This window comes from Trichosurus vulpecula, chromosome 1, assembly GCF_011100635.1.
Source record: "Trichosurus vulpecula isolate mTriVul1 chromosome 1, mTriVul1.pri, whole genome shotgun sequence".
NCBI classification, from domain to species: Eukaryota; Metazoa; Chordata; class Mammalia; order Diprotodontia; family Phalangeridae; genus Trichosurus; species Trichosurus vulpecula.
Window position 1 is genome coordinate 466,447,256 of NC_050573.1, and position 13,964 is coordinate 466,461,219.

The following is a 13,964-nucleotide window of genomic DNA, read 5'->3' on the forward strand; positions in this document are numbered from 1 at the left end:
ATTCTTTTAAAGATTTTCCCGATCACATAAGGTCCCTTTTCATATGAAGCAAGGAACCCACCATTCCTACACTTAAGTCTGTCATTCACAAAATGCACACATGTAAAACATCATAACAAGACTTGTGCAATATTAAATTAGGCTTGAACTTCTCTTAAATTTTCTCTAGGAGATTTTGTAGTTGGGATCTTATCTGTCCCCTCTATGAAGTATACAGCTTAGGACAGTTCTGTGCTGGGGCCCTACTGTCAGCCTAAGAATAATTCTTCTGTTTACTGTTTGTGTTAATATTTTTTATAATGTAATTTAGTAGCAATATAAAATTGCTTTAGGCTAATTTGCCAATCGGGTTCACCTATTTAAGGTGCACTTTGTAGATGTGTAGGTGTGTGTGCGTATGTATTTTAAGACAGATGTAATTTAGCAAAGTTTTCCTTCCTGTTCTCTCCCTTTTTTTAATTTAAATTATGCTGATTATAAGTGAGATCAAAACCATTCTTCAAATTTCCTTTTTCAAACCTTTAACACCTTATCTTTCAAGCCCCACATTCACACTGTTGAACAAGTCCCTAATAGAGAATTCTGCTTCTGGGTTCTCTGCTAAATCACATAAGAATTTTTTAAAGAAAAATGCCTATTTGGCTTCTTGTTTTTTTTCTTAAATCTTTTTTTTTCCCCTAAAGAAAGGAGTTTAATCCTTTAATTGAATTAAAAATAAATCAAAGTAACCAATACTATTTGATTTCCTTTTCAGGTGACAGCCTAAGACTTGGAGGCAGAGGATGGAGGAACTGCCAGAAGACCAGTGTCACTGAATTGCAGAGCCCTTGGCAGGGAATTAGTTGTAAGAACACTGAAAAGGTAGGAAAGGGTCAAGTGATGAAGGACTTTAAAAGTGTTGTTGTTTTTTTTTTTAATTTGATCCTGGAGATAATAGGGAACCACTGGAGTGAATAGAGGATGATATGGTACAATCTGAGCTTTAAGAAATCACTCTGGCAGCTGAGTGGAGGATGGATTGGAGTCAGTTACAGAGGTAATCAGTAGTATAGCTGTGACTGGAACTCAGTCCTCTAAAAGGTAGAATTAGAAGTCTTTAGCACTGGACTGGGTTAATTATGCATCCATGAACATAATGCATAGGAATGATATAGTGGAAAAGGCACTAAAGGAATCAAAAGGAGTAGGTTTGAGGCCTGACTTGAATAATTATCATTCTCATGACTTTGCAGAATTCATGTAACTCTGTGAGATCATTAACCTCAATATTTATACAGTGAGTTTGGGTTGTTATGTTGTTGGACTATTACATATGATAAAGTTATCATATCAGGGCTTGACTTGGTCCACTAGCCTGTCACAGAGACTTGAGGCAATGAGACCAACCAAAACACTTCAGAAGTAGTCCAGGCTTCATGTGATGAGAGCTTATACATGGGTGGTGGCAATGTCATAGGAGAGGAAGGGGCACATGAATATAAAAATGACAAGACCTAACAACTGAGCCGTGTCTCAAAAACCTAGAAAAAAAAGAATATCGAGGCTTAGGAGTAATTGAGAGTGTCAAAGACTTCAGAGAGGTCAAGAAGGATGCGAAAGGAGAAACTGATGCACAGTGCCTGACTCATAATAAGCATTTTGTTTCCTTCCTTTCTTTCCAGTTTTATTTTATAGTAGCTTCCCTTCATACATATTCTTGTTCTACGCAAGCTGATCTGCTCCTGTTTCCCTCATGTAGCAGTCTTATCTCTAGCCTCTTTGTGTCCAGTGTCTTTGCAGAAGTGCCCTCTTTCCTCTAGTCTAAAATACATGCAATCCTCATGTTCTTTAAAACATAATTAAGGCACACCAAGACTTTCAGATCACCTCAGTTATTAGCACTCCCTTGAAATTAATTTGTGTATTCTTGGCATTTACTGACTTGTGTGCGTGTTTTATTACTCCCCTCCCTTAAAATGTAAGCTCCGTGGTGCTTTCATTTTGTCTGCATCTTCAGCATCTAGCATAATACCTTGTATATTTTAAACACTTATTTGATGTTTGTTGAATTTAGCATGTTAGTACATTACTTTCTCAAAAGCTTTTTTTCTGTGTCTATAGATGTAGTCATGTGGTTTTGGTTGCTTATGTAGTTTTCCTAATATTGAACCATTTTTGCAACCCTGATATAATTCTAATCTCATCATAGTAAATATTTTTAAAAATTTCTTGCTGTATAAATTAATGCTATTTTCTCAGATCTTAGGGATAAGGTCTGAACCTGTGTTTTCATTGGAATAGTTTTCTTTTTTATTAAATTTTTTTAGTTTACAACACTCAGTTCCACAAGTTTTTGAGTTCCAAATTTTCTTCCTATCCTTCTCCTCCCCCACTCCCCCAGAACGGCATATAGTCTGATATAGGTTCTACATATACCTTCACATTGAACTTCTTTTCCAATAATCAGATTGTAAAGAAGAATTATAACCAATGAAATGAACCATGAGAAAGATGTAACAAAACCAAAAATAAAATAAAATTAAAAAGATAGCAAATAGTTTGTGTCAGTCTGCATTCAGGTTCTGTAATTCTTTCTCTGGATGTGGATATCCTTTTCTATCATGAATCTTTTGGAGCTGTGTTAGAACATTGCATTGTTGAGAAGAGCCAGGTTTATCAAAGTTAGTCATCACAGAAGCAATGTGTCTGTGGTTGTGTACAGTGTTCTCCTGGTTCTGCTCCCTTCACTCATCATCAGATCATATAAGACTCTCCAAGTTCTTATGGAGTCCATCTGCTCCTCGTTTCTTATAGCACAATAGTATTTCATTATATTCATATACCACAATTTTTTTAGCCATTCCTCAATTAATGGATATCTCCTTGATTTCCAATTCTTTGCCACCACAAAAAGGGCTGCTATAAATATTTTTGTACATATGGGTCCTTTTCTACCTTGTATGATGTCTTTAGGATACAGCCCTCGAAGTGGTATTACTGGGTCAAAGGGTAAGCACATTTTTATAGCCCTTTGGGCATAGTTCCAAATTACTCTCCAGGGTGGTTGGATCAGTTTGCAACTCCACCAACAATGCAATAGTGTTCCAATTTTCCTACATCTTCTCCAGCATTATCTTTTTCCTGTTTTGACATGTTAGCCAATCTGACAGGAGAGCTGTGGTACCTGAGAGTTGTTTTGATTTGCATTTCTCTAATCAATAGCGATTTAGAGCATTTTTTCGTATGATTATAGATAGCTTTAGTTTCTTCCTCTGAAAACTGCCTGTTCATATCCTTTGACCATTTCTCAATTGGGGAATAATTTGTATTCTTATAAATTTGACCAAGTTCCCTATATATTTTGGATATGAGGCCTTTGTCAGAGACACTGGTTGTAAAAATTCTTTCCCAGTTTTCTGCTTCCCTCCTATTCATGGCCTCATTGGCTTTGTTTGTACAAAAATTTTTCAATTTAATGTAATCAAAATTATCCATTTTGCGCTTCATAATGTTCTCCATCTCTTGTTTAGTCCCATCTCCATAAGTCTGACAGGTAAACTATTCCGTGCTTTCCCAAATTGCTTATAATATAAGCCTTTATATCTAAGTCATGAACTCATTTTGACTTTATTTTGGTATATGGAGTAGGATATTGGTCTATGCCCAATTTCTGCCATACTATTTTCCAGTTTTCCCAGTAGTTTTTGTGAAATAGTGAGTTCTTATCCCAGAAACTGGATTCTTTGGGTTTATCAAAGAGTAGATTACTGTATTCATTGACTACTGTGTCTTGTATACTTAACCTCTTCCACTGATCCACCACTCTATTTCTTAATAGTTTTGATGATTGCTGCTTTATAATACAGTTTAATATCTGGTATGACTAGGCCTTCTTCCCCAGCATTTCTTTTCATTAATTCCCTTGATATTCTGGACCTTTTGTTCTTCCAGATGAATTTTGATATCATTTTATCTAGCTCTGTAAAATAGTTTTTTGGTAGTTTGACTGGTATCACACTGAATAAGTAAATTAATTTTGGTAAAATTGTCATTTTTATTATATTAGCTCTGCCTAACCACGAGCAACTGATGTTTTTCCATTTATTTAGATCTGACTTTATTTGTGTGAGAAGTGTTTGGTAATTGTGTTCATATACGTTCTGGGTTTGTCTTGGCAAGTAGACCCAAAATATTTTATGGTGTCTACAGTAACCTTAAATGGAATTTCTCTTTCTATCTCTTGCTGTTGGGTTTTGTTAGTATTATATAGGAATGCTTAGGATTTATGTGGGTTTATTTTATGTCCTGCAACTTTGCTAAAGTTATTTATTATTTCAGGTAGTTTTTTGTTTGCTTCTCTAGGATTCTCGAAGTACATCATCTACAAAGAATGATAACCTAGTCTCTTCTTTGCCTACTCTAATTCCTTCAATTTCTTTTTCTTTTCTTATTGCTAAAGCTAACATTTCTAGTACCAAATTGAATAATAGGGGTGATAATGGACATCCTTGTTTCACCCCTGATCTTATTGGAAATGTACCTAGCTTATCCCCATTACACATAATGTTTGCTGATGGTTTTAGGTAGATGTTACTTATCATTTTAAGGAAAACTCCATTTATTCCTATGCTTTCTAGTGTTTTTAATAGGAATAGGTGTTGTATTTTGTCAAAAGCTTTTTCTGCATCTATTCAGATAATCATATGGTTTCTGCTAGTTTTGTTGTTGATATGATCAATCATACTGATGGTTTTCCTAATATTGAACTAGCATTGCATTCCTGGAATAAATCCTACCTGGTCATAATGTATTATTCTCGTGATAAGTTACTTCAATCTTTTTGCTAATATTTTATTTAAAATTTTTATATCAATGTTCTTTAGGGGAGTTGATCTATAACTTTCTTTCTCTGTTTTGGCTCTTCCTGGTTTAGGAATTAGTACTATATTTGTGTCATAAAAAGTATTTGGTAGGACTCCTTCTTCCCCTATTTTCTCAAATAGTCTATAAAGTATTGGAATTCTGTTCTTTAAATGTTTGATAGAATTCACTTGTAAATCCATTTGGCCCTGGAGATTTTTTCCTAGGGAGTTCATTGATGGCTTGTTCAGTTTCTTTTTCTGAGATGGAGTTATTTAAGTATTTTACTTCCTCTTCTGTTAATCTGGGTAATTTATATTTTTGTAAATATTCACCCATTTCCCTAAGATTATCAAATTTATGGGCATACAGTTGGGCAAAATAATACCTAATTATTGTTTTAATTTCTTCTTTATTTGGAGGTGAATTCACCCTTTTCATTTTTGATACTGGTAATTTAGTTTTCTTCTTTTTTTTAATCAAATTGACCAAAGGTTTATCAATTTTATTGGGTTTTTTTTTCATAAAACCAGCTCTTAGTTTTATTTATTCAATAGTTTTCTGGATTTTAATTTTATTAATCTCTCCTTTGGTTTTCAGTATTTCTAATTTGGTATTTCATTGGGGATTTTTAATTTGTTCCTTTTCTAGCTTTTTCAGTTGCATACCCAATTTATTAATCTCCTCCTTCTTTATTTTATTCATGTAAGCATTCAGAGATATAAAACTTCCCCTAAGAACTGCTTTTGCTGCATCCCGTAAGTTTTGGTATGTCGTCTCATTATTGTCATTCTTTTGATTGAAGTTAACTGATTGTTTCTATGATTTGTTGTTTTATCACTCGCTCTTTAGGATTAGATTATTTAGTTTCCAATTAGTTTTTAGTCTATTTTCCTCCTTTATTACAAATAATTTTTATTGCATCATGATCTGAAAAGGCTGCATTGACTATTTCTGCCTTTCTGCACTGGATTATGAGGTTTTTATGCCCTAGTTCTATCCCCATTCAGTTTTCATTGGAATAGTTTTTTAGGATTTTTTTTAAATGAAAATAATTGACTAAGTTCTGATTATTTTAATTTATACATTTGTTATCAGTGCTTTTTCTCATGAGTGATTTCGTGGCCAATAAGTATCTACACTAAGAGAGGAGAGAGAAATCATCTACAAAACTTACATATTCAAACCAAATTTATTGAGAAACAGTCTTTACAAATGATGGAAGGCTCAGAAAGCCTGTAGACAGGGTATTGTAGAATGTTGGTGGTGGAGATCAATAACAAGGATGGCTTCCCAGCTGTCACCTTTATCCAAGAAAGATCCAATCCCTATATGTCAGTCAGTTTTCTTTGCTTCCTTGGGGATTTAGGCTAGTGACTGATGGGGAATCGAGGTGTGACCTGTTACCTCTTCTTCTAGATTTATCCTTCAGGATCTTTGAACATTGTAGTGGTTTGACGAGGTAAGAGGGGAGAGAGTCTAACTTGTCACATAGCTGATTCTTTGGACCTGTTCTCATAAAGATGAGGACCTGCACTCGTGACCTTGACTAGACTCTGAGAAGCATTCCAAGCATCTATGAAGGACCTAGTATGTGGTAAGCACTGGTGATAGAGACTCAGAAATTAAGCAGTCCTTGGCCTAAAAGAGCTTACTGTCTATCCAGGGTAATGTCATATACAAGTATATACAGAATAAATACAAAGTTTAAAAAGTTTGGAGGAGGGCACTGGTGGCTAAAGGCATTGGGAAAGATTTCCTATAGAAGGCGGAGCAGCAACAGGTTGCAGACGGAAGTAACCATTCATCTGCCCCACAGGTGGCCATTAACTCTTCACAGGCCTCTTGACAAAACAATCAACAAACACTAATGATGTTCCTGCTCCTGTGCTAGAAGCTGGGATCTAAACACAAAGGATGAAACCAATTTTCTACTCCCATGGAGTTAGATAGGTGAAGAAGAAAAAAAAGGCTCCATCAAGCTTATTCATTTCCTGAATCTGCAACATCCAAAGCAAGCCATGGGTACGCAGGTTTTAACATTTTTCTCAGGACTTGATGTTCAGCTTTTCCTATGTTGGGTTGTCTTTCATCCATGACATCATGAAATGAATTGAGGCAGCCTTTCTTTGTGTGGCCCTGCTTGCTAGGATGCTGGTCCATTTGCTAGGATTTGGTGTTTGTTTGGTTTTTGTAAGCAGTATTCGCTATTTTCTGCTTCATGTGTCCCTAGTTTGAGTATCAGGACAATATTTATCTCATAAAAGGCATTTACTAGCACACATACATATACATATATAATTGTAATTGTTAGATATACAATTTTATACATACATATGTATTGTCCATATATCTTGAGTACCAAACCCTTATCTGAAAAATGATATAAAGATTTTTCCCCCATTGGAATGTTTCCCTTCTGATCTTAGATACATTAATTTTGTTCAGGAGCTTTTAAGTTTCACATAATCAAAATTATATTTTTAAATTGCTTCTGTCTTTTTAGGTCAATAATATCTTTCTTCCTCATAGCTATGAAAGATATATTATCTGCTTTTCTTCTTTTTATATGATCTTTAATACTGAGGTCAGGTGTCAGTTTTGAATTTATTGTGGAATATGTCATAGGATGTTGATGTAAACCTAATTTCTGCCAGACTGCTTTCCAGTTTTCCCAGCTATTTTTAATCACATATGAAATTCTTTTATAAGTAACTTACGTTTTTTTTAGTTTATTCAACCATGGGTTATTACATACCCATTTTTTCTTCTGATTTTCCTTTATTTTCTCTGCTACATTGATCTACTTCTCTGTTTTTAAACCAGTACCAAATGGTTTTGATGACTGCTGGTTTATAATATAATTTGAAGTCTGGAAGTACTATACCGCCTTTATCTCAACCTTTTTCCATTACTTTCTTGATATTCTAGACATTTTGCTTATCCAAATAAACTTTTTTTATAACTTTATAAAGTCTTATAAAATGTCCCTTTGATGGTTTGATTGGTATAGCATTAAAACTGTGAATTAACTTTGTAATCCCATTTCATTTTTAGTACTTGTTATCACCCAGCCATGATCAATGACTAGTTCCCCAGCTATTCAAGTTCTTTATTTCTTTAAGGAACACTTTGTAATTGAATTCATAAAAGTATTCTATATACTTTGCTATATGAAGATATCAATATTTTATGAATTTTGTAGTTATTTTAGTGGGATTTCCCTTTCTATTATTGCCTCTTGAATTTTGTTGTCATTTTATAGAAATGCTTTTGGTTTCTCTGGGCTTTTTCGATAACTTATAACTTTGCTTAGCTACTAACTGTTTCAGTTGGTATCTTCACTGCATTCCTAGGATTTTCTAAATAAAACTTTGTGTCTTCAGTAAATAGGAGTAGTTTTATCTCATCTTTAACTCTTTTGTCTTATTGCTATTGCTAGGCTTTCTAGAACTCTGAAGTAAGAATGGAGAGAGTGACCTTCCTTGCTTTGGTCATATATTTATTGAAAAACCTTCTAGTGCATCCCCATTGCATATGATGCTTGCTTTTAGTATTAGATAATTTTCATTCTATTAAATAATAGCTGGGATCTGGGGATATTTGGGGATATTTTTGTTTTTAACGCTACCGTTACTTTCTTTTAAAATAAGCGAGACATAGCAAAATCACTCTCTTATTGTGGCTTATTGATGACATTTGGATTCTGAAGGAATACTTAAATCTTTTTTGCTCCCTTCCACTGTTATGATCTCCTCTGGGGGTCCTTGTCCACCAAGGACTTGTCTCGGCACGCAATGAATGAGGCAGGATTCAAGGTGGAAGCAACTCCGATTTATTGGGAGAAATCATCCATTTTTATAGAGTGTGTACTACATGAGCATAAGCAAGTGGCCAGTGATTATAATGATGACAGCATGGGCAAGAACAGAAATGTTTCAGTACAGGTAGCTGCGTGGGTATGGGAATAGTCAGGAATGTTGCACTATGTTTCAGTATGGACATCGGCATGGGCATGGGAAGGAGCAGGACTGTTGCAATATAGGCAGCATCTCTGTATCAGAGCTACATAGGCTATGTGAGACACGAGGCAGGATATCCCTGTAAAGTATCAAAGATGTCCTAGTAAGGCACTTGATGTCCTGGCAAAGTAACAAGGCACTGCATTAGGTAATGGTGCAGAAGCATTAGGTAATGGCCAACTGAGTCTCTCCTTCCGGGCTTGAGTCTCCCTCCTGAACAGGCTCTGCATGTATAGGTAGACCATAGGGGCTCTCAAGGGCGGAGGCCCTTCCTCCGGGCACCATGTTGTTCCATTCCTACGAAGCCTGTCTGGTTTACCCAGGAAACAGGCCAAGTGCTAGTGGTCCCAACAGCCCCAGGGTCAACACCAACCCCTTATATTCCACCTCCTTCGCTGCCCATGAGAATCTAAGCAGTTTATATCAAGTCTCTTCTGATTACTCACTTGTATTTTGCCCTTTTGTTTTTCTTGACTCCTGTTTTTATATTTCAAAGTTTCTTTTTTGTGTCTGGCCTTTTAATCAGGAATATTTGTAAGTGTTCTGTTTCTACAGAAGGTCCGTTTTTTTTCTGTGGGATTATGCAGCTAGATTGGCTAAATTATTCTCATTTATAAGCCTATATCTCTTGCTTTTGGCCCAACATATTCCATGATCTTTGTTTCTTTACTGTTATGGCTGCTAAATTTTTTTGAGCCTAACTGTGGTTCCTCAGTACTTGAACTCTTTCTTTCTAGCTGCTTACAGTATTTTTCTTCCATCCACAAGTTCTATATTTATTCTTGGGAGTTTCTTTTCAGAAAGTGACCGGTGGAATCTTTCTTTCTACTTTGCTCTCCAGTTCTAAGAGATCTTGGCAATTTTCTTTTAAGAGTTCTTGAAATATTATATCTAGCCTTTTTATTTAGTTATAGTTTTCAAGTAGGCAAATATTTTTTAAATTCACTCTCCTTGCTTTGTTTTATAAGTCATTTGGTTTCTAAATGAGATATTTTACAATTTTCTTCTATTTTTTCAATCTTTTGTCATTTCTTGAGAAACAGTAACATTCCATTACATTCATGTACCATATTTTGGTTAGCCTTTCCTCAGTTGTAGGAATATACTTTGAGTCTTGTTATTTTCTATTATGAAAAAAACCCTGCCATAAATATATTTGTTTATATGGAAACTTTCTATCTCTAACCTTTAGCCTTTTGTCAATGGATCAACAAGTCTTTTATCAAGCATCTGCTATGTGCCAGATTCGGGGTATGTGATAGGCTCAGGAGATACAAATATAAAGAATGAATCAATCTTTACATGTAATCCTTGCATTTTAATGAAGGAAAACAAGTGTTATATAAAAACGCATATATATTTAATAAATATAGTCTCAAAATGCATCAACTAGGTTAAGAAAGATTAAGACTGAGGGAAAAAAAACCTCAAATTTGGCAATTTAAGAGATTCTTGTAACTTTGGAAAGAACAGTTTTAATTGAGTGATGAGATGGCAAGTCATATTTCAAAGGATTGAGATGTGAAAGGAGACAAATCTGAAGAAGTGCATCTGGACAGCTTTTTCAAGAAATTTGAGAAAGGGAAGGAAAATATAAGATAATAGTCTGAGGGCCTGTGTGAAGGGTTTTTTTTTTTTAAGAACAGGGGGAGATTTTAATAATATTTTAAATTTTTCCCTGGAATTGAAAACAAATCCAATGACCTATAGCTTCCAAATTCCATTCTACAGTCTCCTACCGTCTTACTTTAAAAATCATTTTCAGGGAAATTTCTTGTAAGTAGAAAAATAATTACCATTCATTTCATTGAGACAAATGTTTTGCCCTCAAATTAATGTTCCTTTATACCCAGTGTTTATATAATTGAATTTTTAGTGGGAAAAAAAAAGCAACAGCAAACCATGAACAAAAAGAACAATATAGACAGATAATGAAAATAATACAGATGCTATCACATAGAACAAATTGCCGTTTTTGGAAAAATAAGAAAACAAAGTAAGAAAAAATACAAAGAGTAATTTTAGCACATCTTTGTAAGAGGCATGATGCAGCAGATTGTCACTACTATACAGTAGCAAACTATGAGTATTCTGACAACAGAACTTAGTGTAACATGGGTCACCCATAGAAGGACCTTATTTTGCAGTACTCAGCTATATATATATATATAAGATCCATCCTTGTAAATGTGAAGAAATGCCTTTCAAGCCAAAAGAGGGATAGTAAGTGATATTCCTTATGGATTCAGATTCTCATAATCTGAATTTGCCCTATGTTAGGATGTGATTGTATTCCATTTTTGTGAAAATTGAGGCCTTTGGCCTTCTTTTGTTCTTCAGTATCTCTTCTATTCTTCATGATACCACTGAGTGGCCCAGCAGTGCATGTGCAGATTTTTTTAATACCTGATGATTTAATTCATCTGGGCCATGGGACTTGAACTAGGGTTAACCCTAGTTAGTAACAGGGTTATTAGGTGCAGGCTTACCATCTTCTTACTTACCTTGAATATCATATATCTATTAGTTATTCTAAGAGGAACAGCCCTATGCATTTTTTTAAGCTTCTTTTTTCCACCCTGATATGACTATTTATTGTCATTAACTTTCCTGGACAACTTCAGTGCATTCTGAATTTTATCATTCTTGACACTGTTCTTACAGAGCCGTGGCACCTCCGTGCTTTGAGGGATGCTAACTTCTGTGCAGTGTAGTAAAGGATGGAGTATTTTCCAATCAGTCATTCATCAAGCTTTTACTAAACACCTGTTTGGGGATTTGGAAGCAGAAGGGTATACAGCTTTTTCTAGGAATTTGGCTATGAAAGCAAGGAGAAATATAGTATCATAGCTTCAGTGGATTAGGTGAAGTGTGTGTGTGTAATTGTGGTGGAGATCTCAGCATATTTGTAGGCAGAAGGGAAGTTGAAAATTAGGGAGAGAGAAGAGTTGGTGAAAGGGGATAGAGAGTGGGGGATGGAATCAAGGGGTTGGCACTGGTAAAGACTATGCCCCTTTATTCTCTGAGACTGGAGTCAAGAAGGAAAGGACACTCTGTTGCCCATCTGCTCATCTGCACTGTCTGCCCCTTATTTTTCCCTTAGAGAATATAATGTTAATGGAATGGGACCTGCTTTGAGCTCTAGCCCAGCTCACAGCTGTGGTGCATCCTGAGTCACATGGAACCAGAGTCACGTGGAGCCCAGTATGGGAGGAGTTTGCCCAACGGTCAGAAGAGCAGGAAATGAGAGTGAGGCAGAGCTGAGGGAAAGAAGCTAGCCCGAGTGGGCAGATGGAGGAATTTTCTTTGGGGAACTTGCTTGTGGAGGGGCCTAACAGAAAGAATGTTTGTGATGCCAGCACTCTGTCTGTTGGTGTGTGTTAATCTCTCATTCAGAAGCCCTGTCTGTTGGTCTTTGTGAATGACTTGGCCAAAGGACAGAGACCCGTCCACAGGAAGGAGGCTTAGCTTAAGCCTCTTTTAAGAGCTATTAAAGTGAATTGAGATGATGGTGCTGCTAATGTGTGTAAATATTGTTGTAGCCCTGTGTATTGTTAATGTATTTTTGCTTAATGGGAAGATCTTTCCCATCCATTAATGGGCCCATGTGGCCTGCTTAAGTCACATGGAAGCCTAAGTCACATGAGTTTGAGTCACATGAGCCTGTGTCACAAGGGTTGTGATACCTGAAGAAGTTTATATATATTCTGAGGTTAGCATTTTGCTTTGGGGCTCACTGTTTGTGTGATGTAGCCAAATGACACTCTGGGTAGCCGTTAAGGAGCCCCAGGGCTTTGAAATATCCACATGTTGGTGCTTCTCTCTCTGATAAGTATATATGTATTGCTTTTGGTGAGGTAGTTGGAAGCCCTGTCTGTTGGTCTTTGCTGTTTGTATTTACTCTGTTTTTGTAATATCTGTTTGTATTTTCTCTGAGTCCCTGAACCAAATACATGAGATATATATATAGATAGATAGATAGATAGATAGATAGATAGATAGATAGATATAGATATAGATATATATAGATAGATATAGATATCTATATATATGGGCGTGTGTGTATATATGTATGTATATATATGTATATATACACATATATATGTATATGTCTGTGTGTGTCTATGGGTGTCTGTGTGTTTGATTAAAGTAAGATTGTTGACCCCTTTTAAGTTGCTTTCCTTTAGAAAAGCAGATCAAAGAACCTGTGCTACCAGCCCTCTTGTGTGCTGGTGTTATTGGTCTTACACTCCCACAGCAGCTGTAAATAACATTGTTGTTAAACCCTGTTAAGATTTGTTTTCTCAGAAACAGAAGCTGAGGGCAGGAGCCCCTGGAGCCTGTTGTCAGACAGGAGCAGGGAGAGCTTGGAGTGGAGCAGTCCCTGTGAGACATGGAGCAGAAGCAGAGAGCTGCCTGCTTGTGACTCCAAGTTAAGAGTTGGGAGGAGTTGGCCCACAGAGGAAGAGCCATGGGACTTGGAAGTCAACCTTGAGTTAAATTGAAAGAAGACTTTACTTGGACACTTTGTATCGATTAAGGAGATTGTTCCTTACTGTGACCTAGGGGTGGATGGTGTGGTGTTTTCTGCTACCCCTTGGGGATGCGTTGTACTAGGGAAGATCCTGGCCTAGGACCCTCTGATTTTGGGGATGCAATGATATATGCTGTATAAGAGGTGCTAGGGAAGACCCTAGCCTTGGACCTCCTGATTGTGCAAACAAGTATTTTGGGGAATGCTACCGAATGCAATGATATACCATATGACATACTGAGTATTATGATATATACACATATCTACCTCTCTCTCTCTTCTCTCTCTCTCTCTCTTCTCTCTCTCATATATATGTATATATGTAATATGTTTTGCTTAAGGATGTTGCTATGAATGTTATGCTTTAGTTTATTGAACTATGTTATGCTCTGAATAAATAGAGAGTTCATTATACTATGTGATTAGACCCTTAAAATTATTCACAGCAGTAGTCCTCAGGTGTGCTGCCGTGATTGGCATTACACCAAGTAAATCTCTTTTTGTTAAGACCATGTTGAACCATGAAGGGAATGGCCTGGCCTGAGTCAGGCCTAGCCCAGAACACTGGC

General features: G+C 36.1%; 1 protein-coding gene across 1 annotated transcript in view; it reads left to right on the forward strand.

Moving 5' to 3' along the window:
• Positions 1–786: 786 nt before the first annotated feature.
• Positions 787–13,964, forward strand: part of SLF1 (SMC5-SMC6 complex localization factor 1) — an 85,886-nt gene continuing 72,708 nt past the window's right edge. The window contains exon 1 of the mRNA XM_036742226.1: positions 787–861. The gene's annotated coding sequence lies outside the window, so the exon portion shown is untranslated. The remainder of the gene's footprint in view (positions 862–13,964) is intronic.